Below are 12,054 nucleotides of genomic sequence, written 5' to 3'. Positions count from 1 at the left end.
TACCGCCCACATGGGTCTCAATTATGCACTGTTGGTTACTATCAACTCCCCTCAAAGCCAACATTTTGCGCTCTCGCAGGTGCGGATTCGCACTGCTACCGCCCACATGGGTCTCAATTATGCACTGTTGGTTACTATCAACTCCCCTCAAAGCCAACATTTTGCGCTCTCGCAGGTGCGGATTCGCACTGCTACCGCCCACATGGGTCTCAATTATGCACTGTTGGTTACTATCAACTCCCCTCAAAGCCAACATTTTGCGCTCTCGCAGGTGCGGATTCGCACTGCTACCGCCCACATGGGTCTCAATTATGCACTGTTGGTTACTATCAACTCCCCTCAAAGCCAACATTTTGCGCTCTCGCAGGTGCGGATTCGCACTGCTACCGCCCACATGGGTCTCAATTATGCACTGTTGGTTACTATCAACTCCCCCAAAGCCAACATTTTGCGCTCTCGCAGGTGCGGATTCGCACTGCTACCGCCCACATGGGTCTCAATTATGCACTGTTGGTTACTATCAACTCCCCTCAAAGCCAACATTTTGCGCTCTCGCAGGTGCGGATTCGCACTGCTACCGCCCACATGGGTCTCAATTATGCCCTGTTGGTCACTATCAACTCCCCCAAAGTCAACATTTTGCGCTCCCGCAGGTGCGGATTCGCACTGCTACCGCCCACATGGGTCTCAATTATGCACTGTTGGTTACTATCAACTCCCTCAAAGCCAACATTTTGCGCTCTCGCAGGTGCGGATTCGCACTGCTACCGCCCACATGGGTCTCAATTATGCACTGTTGGTTACTATCAACTCCCCAAAGCCAACAATTTGCGCTCTCGCAGGTGCGGATTCGCACTGCTACCGCCCACATGGGTCTCAATTATGCACTGTTGGTTACTATCAACTCCCCCCAAAGCCAACATTTTGCGCTCTCGCAGGTGCGGATTCACACTGCTACCGCCCACATGGGTCTCAATTATGCACTGTTTGTTACTATCAACTCCCCCCAAAGGCAACATTTTGCGCTCTCGCAGGTGCGGATTCACACTGCTACCGCCCACATGGGTCTCAATTATGCACTGTTTGTTACTATCAACTCCCCCCAAAGGCAACATTTTGCGCTCTCGCAGGTGCGAATTCGCACTGCTACCGCCCACATGGGTCTCAAATATGCACTGTTGGTTACTATCAACTCCCCCCAAAGCCAACAATTTGCGCTCTCGCAGGTGCGGATTCGCACTGCTACCGCCCACATGGGTCTCAATTATGCACTGTTTGTTACTATCAACTCCCCCCAAAAGCAACATTTTGCGCTCTCGCAGGTGCGGATGCGCACTGCTACCGCCCACATGGGTCTCAAATATGCACTGTTGGTTACTATCAACTCCCCTCAATGCCAACATTTTGCGCTCTCGCAGGTGCGGATTCGCACTGCTACCGCCCACATGGGTCTCAATTATGCACTGTTGGTTACTATCAACTCCCTTCAAAGCCAACATTTTGCGCTCTCGCAGGTGCGGATTCGCACTGCTACCGCCCACATGGGTCTCAATTATGCACTGTTGGTTACTATCAACTCCCCTCAAAGCCAACATTTTGCGCTCTCGCAGGTGCGGATTCGCACTGCTACCGCCCACATGGGTCTCAATTATGCACTGTTGATTACTATCAACTCCCCCCAAAGCCAACATTTTGCGCTCTCGCAGGTGCGGATTCGCACTGCTACCGCCCACATGGGTCTCAAATATGCACTGTTGGTTACTATCAACTCCCCCCAAAGCCAACATTTTGCGCTCTCGCAGGTGCGGATTCGCACTGCTACCGCCCACATGGGTCTCAATTATGCACTGTTGGTTACTATCAACTCCCCTCAAAGCCAACATTTTGCGCTCTCGCAGGTACGGATTCGCACTGCTACCGCCCACATGGGTCTCAATTATGCACTGTTGATTACTATCAACTCCCCCCAAAGCCAACATTTTGCGCTCTCGCAGGTGCGGATTCGTACTGCTACCGCCCACATGGGTCTCAAATATGCACTGTTGGTTACTATCAACTCCCCCCAAAGCCAACATTTTGCGCTCTCGCAGGTGCGGATTCGCACTGCTACCGCCCACATGGGTCTCAATTATGCACTGTTGGTTACTATCAACTCCCCTCAAAGCCAACATTTTGCGCTCTCGCAGGTACGGATTCGCACTGCTACCGCCCACATGGGTCTCAATTATGCACTGTTGATTACTATCAACTCCCCCCAAAGCCAACATTTTGCGCTCTCGCAGGTGCGGATTCGCACTGCTACCGCCCACATGGGTCTCAAATATGCACTGTTGGTTACTATCAACTCCCCCCAAAGCCAACATTTTGCGCTCTCGCAGGTGCGGATTCGCACTGCTACCGCCCACATGGGTCTCAATTATGCACTGTTGGTTACTATCAACTCCCCTCAAAGCCAACATTTTGCGCTCTCGCAGGTGCGGATTCGCACTGCTACCGCCCACATGGGTCTCAATTATGCACTGTTGGTTACTATCAACTCCCCTCAAAGCCAACATTTTGCGCTCTCGCAGGTACGGATTCGCACTGCTACCGCCCACATGGGTCTCAATTATGCACTGTTGATTACTATCAACTCCCCCCAAAGCCAACATTTTGCGCTCTCGCAGGTGCGGATTCGCACTGCTACCGCCCACATGGGTCTCAAATATGCACTGTTGGTTACTATCAACTCCCCCCAAAGCCAACATTTTGCGCTCTCGCAGGTGCGGATTCGCACTGCTACCGCCCACATGGGTCTCAATTATGCACTGTTGGTTACTATCAACTCCCCTCAAAGCCAACATTTTGCGCTCTCGCAGGTGCGGATTCGCACTGCTACCGCCCACATGGGTCTCAATTATGCACTGTTGGTTACTATCAACTCCCCTCAAAGCCAACATTTTGCGCTCTCGCAGGTGCGGATTCGCACTGCTACCGCCCACATGGGTCTCAATTATGCACTGTTGATTACTATCAACTCCCCCCAAAGCCAACATTTTGCGCTCTCGCAGGTGCGGATTCGCACTGCTACCGCCCACATGGGTCTCAATTATGCACTGTTGGTTACTATCAACTCCCCCCAAAGCCAACATTTTGCGCTCTCGCAGGTGCGGATTCGCACTGCTACCGCCCACATGGGTCTCAATTATGCACTGTTGGTTACTATCAACTCCCCTCAAAGCCAACATTTTGCGCTCTCGCAGGTGCGGATTCGCACTGCTACCGCCCACATGGGTCTCAATTATGCACTGTTGGTTACTATCAACTCCCCTCAAAGCCAACATTTTGCGCTCTCGCAGGTGCGGATTCGCACTGCTACCGCCCACATGGGTCTCAATTATGCACTGTTGGTTACTATCAACTCCCTCAAAGGCAACATTTTGCGCTCTCGCAGGTGCGGATTCGCACTGCTACCGCCCACATGGGTCTCAATTATGCACTGTTGGTTACACACAGCTCGCGCCAAAGCCAAAAGTGTGCGCTCTCGCAGGTGCGGATTCGCACTGCTACCGCCCTCATGGGTCTCAATTGCGTACTGTTGGTTACTATCAACTCCCCAAAGCCAACATTTTGCGCTCTCGCAGGTGCGGATTCGCACTGCTACCGCCCACATGGGTCTCAATTATGCACTGTTGGTTACTATCAACTCCCCTCAAAGCCAACATTTTGCGCTCTCGCAGGTGCGGATTCGCACTGCTACCGCCCACATGGGTCTCAATTATGCACTGTTGGTTACTATCAACTCCCCTCAAAGCCAACATTTTGCGCTCTCGCAGGTGCGGATTCGCACTGCTACCGCCCACATGGGTCTCAATTATGCACTGTTGGTTACTATCAACTCCCCTCAAAGCCAACATTTTGCGCTCTCGCAGGTGCGGATTCGCACTGCTACCGCCCACATGGGTCTCAATTATGCACTGTTGGTTACTATCAACTCCCCAAAAGCCAACATTTTGCGCTCTCGCAGGTGCGGATTCGCACTGCTACCGCCCACATGGGTCTCAATTATGCACTGTTGGTTACTATCAACTCCCCTCAAAGCCAACATTTTGCGCTCTCGCAGGTGCGGATTCGCACTGCTACCGCCCACATGGGTCTCAATTATGCACTGTTGGTTACTATCAACTCCCCTCAAAGCCAACATTTTGCGCTCTCGCAGGTGCGGATTCGCACTGCTACCGCCCACATGGGTCTCAATTATGCACTGTTGGTTACTATCAACTCCCCTCAAAGCCAACATTTTGCGCTCTCGCAGGTGCGGATTCGCACTGCTACCGCCCACATGGGTCTCAATTATGCACTGTTGGTTACTATCAACTCCCCTCAAAGCCAACATTTTGCGCTCTCGCAGGTGCGGATTCGCACTGCTACCGCCCACATGGGTCTCAATTATGCACTGTTGGTTACTATCAACTCCCTCCAAAGCCAACATTTTGCGCTCTCGCAGGTGCGGATTCGCACTGCTACCGCCCACATGGGTCTCAATTATGCACTGTTGGTTACTATCAACTCCCCTCAAAGCCAACATTTTGCGCTCTCGCAGGTGCGGATTCGCACTGCTACCGCCCACATGGGTCTCAATTATGCACTGTTGGTTACTATCAACTCCCCTCAAAGCCAACATTTTGCGCTCTCGCAGGTGCGGATTCGCACTGCTACCGCCCACATGGGTCTCAATTATGCACTGTTGGTTACTATCAACTCCCTCAAAGCCAACATTTTGCGCTCTCGCAGGTGCGGATTCGCACTGCTACCGCCCACATGGGTCTCAATTATGCACTGTTGGTTACTATCAACTCCCCTCAAAGCCAACATTTTGCGCTCTCGCAGGTGCGGATTCGCACTGCTACCGCCCACATGGGTCTCAATTATGCACTGTTGGTTACTATCAACTCCCCTCAAAGCCAACATTTTGCGCTCTCGCAGGTGCGGATTCGCACTGCTACCGCCCACATGGGTCTCAATTATGCACTGTTGGTTACTATCAACTCCCCTCAAAGCCAACATTTTGCGCTCTCGCAGGTGCGGATTCGCACTGCTACCGCCCACATGGGTCTCAATTATGCACTGTTGGTTACTATCAACTCCCCTCAAAGCCAACATTTTGCGCTCTCGCAGGTGCGGATTCGCACTGCTACCGCCCACATGGGTCTCAATTATGCACTGTTGGTTACTATCAACTCCCCTCAAAGCCAACATTTTGCGCTCTCGCAGGTGCGGATTCGCACTGCTACCGCCCACATGGGTCTCAATTATGCACTGTTGGTTACTATCAACTCCCCTCAAAGCCAACATTTTGCGCTCTCGCAGGTGCGGATTCGCACTGCTACCGCCCACATGGGTCTCAATTATGCACTGTTAGTTACTATCAACTCCCTCAAAGCCAACATTTTGCGCTCTCGCAGGTGCGGATTCGCACTGCTACCGCCCACATGGGTCTCAATTATGCACTGTTGGTTACTATCAACTCCCCTCAAAGCCAACATTTTGCGCTCTCGCAGGTGCGGATTCGCACTGCTACCGCCCACATGGGTCTCAATTCTGCACTGTTGGTTACTATCAACTCCCCAAAGTCAACATTTTGCGCTCTCGCAGGTGCGGATTCGCACTGCTACCGCCCACATGGGTCTCAATTATGCACTGTTGGTTACTATCAACTCCCCTCAAAGCCAACATTTTGCGCTCTCGCAGGTGCGGATTCGCACTGCTACCGCCCACATGGGTCTCAATTATGCACTGTTGGTTACTATCAACTCCCCTCAAAGCCAACATTTTGCGCTCTCGCAGGTGCGGATTCGCACTGCTACCGCCCACATGGGTCTCAATTATGCACTGTTGGTTACTATCAACTCCCCTCAAAGCCAACATTTTGCGCTCTCGCAGGTGCGGATTCGCACTGCTACCGCCCACATGGGTCTCAATTATGCACTGTTGGTTACTATCAACTCCCTCAAAGCCAACATTTTGCGCTCTCGCAGGTGCGGATTCGCACTGCTACCGCCCACATGGGTCTCAATTATGCACTGTTGGTTACTATCAACTCCCCTCAAAGCCAACATTTTGCGCTCTCGCAGGTGCGGATTCGCACTGCTACCGCCCACATGGGTCTCAATTATGCACTGTTGGTTACTATCATCCCCCCTCAAAGCCAACATTTTGCGCTCTCGCAGGTGCGGATTCGCACTGCTACCGCCCACATGGGTCTCAATTATGCACTGTTGGTTACTATCAACTCCCCTCAAAGCCAACATTTTGCGCTCTCGCAGGTGCGGATTCGCACTGCTACCGCCCACATGGGTCTCAATTATGCACTGTTGGTTACTATCAACTCCCCTCAAAGCCAACATTTTGCGCTCTCGCAGGTGCGGATTCGCACTGCTACCGCCCACATGGGTCTCAATTATGCACTGTTGGTTACTATCAACTCCCCTCAAAGCCAACATTTTGCGCTCTCGCAGGTGCGGATTCGCACTGCTACCGCCCACATGGGTCTCAATTATGCACTGTTGGTTACTATCAACTCCCTCAAAGCCAACATTTTGCGCTCTCGCAGGTGCGGATTCGCACTGCTACCGCCCACATGGGTCTCAATTATGCACTGTTGGTTACTATCAACTCCCCTCAAAGCCAACATTTTGCGCTCTCGCAGGTGCGGATTCGCACTGCTACCGCCCACATGGGTCTCAATTATGCACTGTTGGTTACTATCAACTCCCCTCAAAGCCAACATTTTGCGCTCTCGCAGGTGCGGATTCGCACTGCTACCGCCCACATGGGTCTCAATTATGCACTGTTGGTTACTATCAACTCCCCTCAAAGCCAACATTTTGCGCTCTCGCAGGTGCGGATTCGCACTGCTACCGCCCACATGGGTCTCAATTATGCACTGTTGGTTACTATCAACTCCCCTCAAAGCCAACATTTTGCGCTCTCGCAGGTGCGGATTCGCACTGCTACCGCCCACATGGGTCTCAATTATGCACTGTTGGTTACTATCAACTCCCCTCAAAGCCAACATTTTGCGCTCTCGCAGGTGCGGATTCGCACTGCTACCGCCCACATGGGTCTCAATTATGCACTGTTGGTTACTATCAACTCCCCTCAAAGCCAACATTTTGCGCTCTCGCAGGTGCGGATTCGCACTGCTACCGCCCACATGGGTCTCAATTATGCACTGTTGGTTACTATCACCTCCCCTCAAAGCCACCATTTTGCGCTCTCGCAGGTGCGGATTCGCACTGCTACCGCCCACATGGGTCTCAATTATGCACTGTTGGTTACTATCAACTCCCCCCAACGCCACCATTTTGCGCTCTCGCAGGTGCGGATTCGCACTGCTACCGCCCACATGGGTCTCAATTATGCACTGTTGGTTACTAGCTCCTCCCCTCGCTGCCAAGATTTTGCGCTCTCGCAGGTGCGGATTCGCACTGCTACCGCCCACATGGGTCTCAATTATGCACTGTTGGTTACTATCAAGTTCGCTCGAGCCCCGCGTTGTGCGCTCTCGCAGGTGCGGATTCGCACTGCTACCGCCCACATGGGTCTCAATTATGCACTGTTGGTTACTATCAACTCCCTCAAAGCGAACATTTTGCGCTCTCGCAGGTGCGGATTCGCACTGCTACCGCCCACATGGGTCTCAATTATGCACTGTTGGTTACTATCAACTCCCCTCAAAGCCAACATTTTGCGCTCTCGCAGGTGCGGATTCGCACTGCTACCGCCCACATGGGTCTCAATTATGCACTGTTGGTTACTATCAACTCCCCTCAAAGCCAACATTTTGCGCTCTCGCAGGTGCGGATTCGCACTGCTACCGCCCACATGGGTCTCAATTATGCACTGTTGGTTACTATCAACTCCCTCAAAGCCAACATTTTGCGCTCTCGCAGGTGCGGATTCGCACTGCTACCGCCCACATGGGTCTCAATTATGCACTGTTGGTTACTATCAACTCCCCTCAAAGCCAACATTTTGCGCTCTCGCAGGTGCGGATTCGCACTGCTACCGCCCACATGGGTCTCAATTATGCACTGTTGGTTACTATCAACTCCCCTCAAAGCCAACATTTTGCGCTCTCGCAGGTGCGGATTCGCACTGCTACCGCCCACATGGGTCTCAATTATGCACTGTTGGTTACTATCAACTCCCCTCAAAGCCAACATTTTGCGCTCTCGCAGGTGCGGATTCGCACTGCTACCGCCCACATGGGTCTCAATTATGCACTGTTGGTTACTATCAACTCCCCTCAAAGCCAACATTTTGCGCTCTCGCAGGTGCGGATTCGCACTGCTACCGCCCACATGGGTCTCAATTATGCACTGTTGGTTACTATCAACTCCCCTCAAAGCCAACATTTTGCGCTCTCGCAGGTGCGGATTCGCACTGCTACCGCCCACATGGGTCTCAATTATGCACTGTTGGTTACTATCAACTCCCCTCAAAGCCAACATTTTGCGCTCTCGCAGGTGCGGATTCGCACTGCTACCGCCCACATGGGTCTCAATTATGCACTGTTGGTTACTATCAACTCCCCTCAAAGCCAACATTTTGCGCTCTCGCAGGTGCGGATTCGCACTGCTACCGCCCACATGGGTCTCAATTATGCACTGTTGGTTACTATCAACTGCCCTCAAAGCCACCATTTTGCGCTCTCGCAGGTGCGGATTCGCACTGCTACCGCCCACATGGGTCTCAATTATGCACTGTTGGTTACTATCAACTCCCCTCAAAGCCAACATTTTGCGCTCTCGCAGGTGCGGATTCGCACTGCTACCGCCCACATGGGTCTCAATTATGCACTGTTGGTTACTATCAACTCCCCTCAAAGCCAACATTTTGCGCTCTCGCAGGTGCGGATTCGCACTGCTACCGCCCACATGGGTCTCAATTATGCACTGTTGGTTACTATCAACTCCCCTCAAAGCCAACATTTTGCGCTCTCGCAGGTGCGGATTCGCACTGCTACCGCCCACATGGGTCTCAATTATGCACTGTTGGTTACTATCAACTCCCCTCAAAGCCAACATTTTGCGCTCTCGCAGGTGCGGATTCGCACTGCTACCGCCCACATGGGTCTCAATTATGCACTGTTGGTTACAAACCTATCCCCTCACCGCCAACGTTGTGCGCTCTCGCAGGTGCGGATTCGCACTGCTACCGCCCACATGGGTCTCAATTATGCACTGTTGGTTACTATCAACTCCCCTCAAAGCCAACATTTTGCGCTCTCGCAGGTGCGGATTCGCACTGCTACCGCCCACATGGGTCTCAATTATGCACTGTTGGTTACTATCAACTCCCCTCAAAGCCAACATTTTGCGCTCTCGCAGGTGCGGATTCGCACTGCTACCGCCCACATGGGTCTCAATTATGCACTGTTGGTTACTATCAACTCCCCTCAAAGCCAACATTTTGCGCTCTCGCAGGTGCGGATTCGCACTGCTACCGCCCACATGGGTCTCAATTATGCACTGTTGGTTACTATCAACTCCCTCAAAGCCAACATTTTGCGCTCTCGCAGGTGCGGACTCGCACTGCTACCGCCCACATGGGTCTCACGTATGCACTGTTGGTTACTATCAACTCCCCTCAAAGCCAACATTTTGCGCTCTCGCAGGTGCGGATTCGCACTGCTACCGCCCACATGGGTCTCAATTATGCACTGTTGGTTACTATCAACTCCCTCAAAGCCAACATTTTGCGCTCTCGCAGGTGCGGATTCGCACTGCTACCGCCCACATGGGTCTCAATTATGCACTGTTGGTTACTATCAACTCCCTCAAAGCCAACATTTTGCGCTCTCGCAGGTGCGGATTCGCACTGCTACCGCCCACATGGGTCTCAATTATGCACTGTTGGTTACTATCAACTCCTCACAAGCCAACATTTTGCGCTCTCGCAGGTGCGGATTCGAACTGCTACCGCCCACATGGGTCTCAATTATGCACTGTTGGTTACTATCAACTCCCCTCAAAGCCAACATTTTGCGCTCTCGCAGGTGCGGATTCGCACTGCTACCGCCCACATGGGTCTCAATTATGCACTGTTGGTTACTATCAACTCCCGTGATCTACAACATTTTGCGCTCTCGCAGGTGCGGATTCGCACTGCTACCGCCCACATGGGTCTCAATTATGCACTGTTGGTTACTATCAACTCCCCTCAAAGCCAACATTTTGCGCTCTCGCAGGTGCGGATTCGCACTGCTACCGCCCACATGGGTCTCAATTATGCACTGTTGGTTACTATCAACTCCCCTCAAAGCCAACATTTTGCGCTCTCGCAGGTGCGGATTCGCACTGCTACCGCCCACATGGGTCTCAATTATGCACTGTTGGTTACTATCAACTCCCCTCAAAGCCAACATTTTGCGCTCTCGCAGGTGCGGATTCGCACTGCTACCGCCCACATGGGTCTCAATTATGCACTGTTGGTTACTATCAACTCCCCTCAAAGCCAACATTTTGCGCTCTCGCAGGTGCGGATTCGCACTGCTACCGCCCACATGGGTCTCAAATATGCACTGTTGGTTACTATCAACTCCCCTCAAAGCCAACATTTTGCGCTCTCGCAGGTGCGGATTCGCACTGCTACCGCCCACATGGGTCTCAATTATGCACTGTTGGTTACTATCAACTCCCCTCAAAGCCAACATTTTGCGCTCTCGCAGGTGCGGATTCGCACTGCTACCGCCCACATGGGTCTCAATTATGCACTGTTGGTTACTATCAACTCCCCTCAAAGCCAACATTTTGCGCTCTCGCAGGTGCGGATTCGCACTGCTACCGCCCACATGGGTCTCAATTATGCACTGTTGGTTACTATCAACTCCCCTCAAAGCCAACATTTTGCGCTCTCGCAGGTGCGGATTCGCACTGCTACCGCCCACATGGGTCTCAATTATGCACTGTTGGTTACTATCAACTCCCCTCAAAGCCAACATTTTGCGCTCTCGCAGGTGCGGATTCGCACTGCTACCGCCCACATGGGTCTCAATTATGCACTGTTGGTTACTATCAACTCCCCTCAAAGCCAACATTTTGCGCTCTCGCAGGTGCGGATTCGCACTGCTACCGCCCACATGGGTCTCAATTATGCACTGTTGGTTACTATCAACTCCCCTCAAAGCCAACATTTTGCGCTCTCGCAGGTGCGGATTCGCACTGCTACCGCCCACATGGGTCTCAATTATGCACTGTTGGTTACTATCAACTCCCTCAAAGCCAACATTTTGCGCTCTCGCAGGTGCGGATTCGCACTGCTACCGCCCACATGGGTCTCAATTATGCACTGTTGGTTACTATCAACTCCCCTCAAAGCCAACATTTTGCGCTCTCGCAGGTGCGGATTCGCACTGCTACCGCCCACATGGGTCTCAATTATGCACTGTTGGTTACTATCAACTCCCCTCAAAGCCAACATTTTGCGCTCTCGCAGGTGCGGATTCGCACTGCTACCGCCCACATGGGTCTCAATTATGCACTGTGGGTTGCTATCAACTCCCTCAAAGCCAACATTTTGCGCTCTCGCAGGTGCGGATTCGCACTGCTACCGCCCACATGGGTCTCAATTATGCACTGTTGGTTACTATCAACTCCCCTCAAAGCCAACATTTTGCGCTCTCGCAGGTGCGGATTCGCACTGCTACCGCCCACATGGGTCTCAATTATGCACTGTTGGTTACTATCAACTCCCCCCAAAGCCAACATTTTGCGCTCTCGCAGGTGCGGATTCGCACTGCTACCGCCCCCACCGGGCTCTACTCTCCTCCCCTGCTCACCGCCCTCCCGCCCTAAAGCCAACATTTTGCGCTCTCGCAGGTGCGGATTCGCACTGCTACCGCCCACATGGGTCTCAATTATGCACTGTTGGTTACTATCAACTCCCCTCAAAGCCAACATTTTGCGCTCTCGCAGGTGCGGATTCGCACTGCTACCGCCCACATGGGTCTCAATTATGCACTGTTGGTTACTATCAACTCCCTCAAAGCCAACATTTTGCGCTCTCGCA

Source organism: Armigeres subalbatus, chromosome 1 (assembly GCF_024139115.2).
Source record: "Armigeres subalbatus isolate Guangzhou_Male chromosome 1, GZ_Asu_2, whole genome shotgun sequence".
NCBI classification, from domain to species: domain Eukaryota; kingdom Metazoa; phylum Arthropoda; class Insecta; order Diptera; family Culicidae; genus Armigeres; species Armigeres subalbatus.
This window is presented reverse-complemented; position numbering follows the sequence as displayed.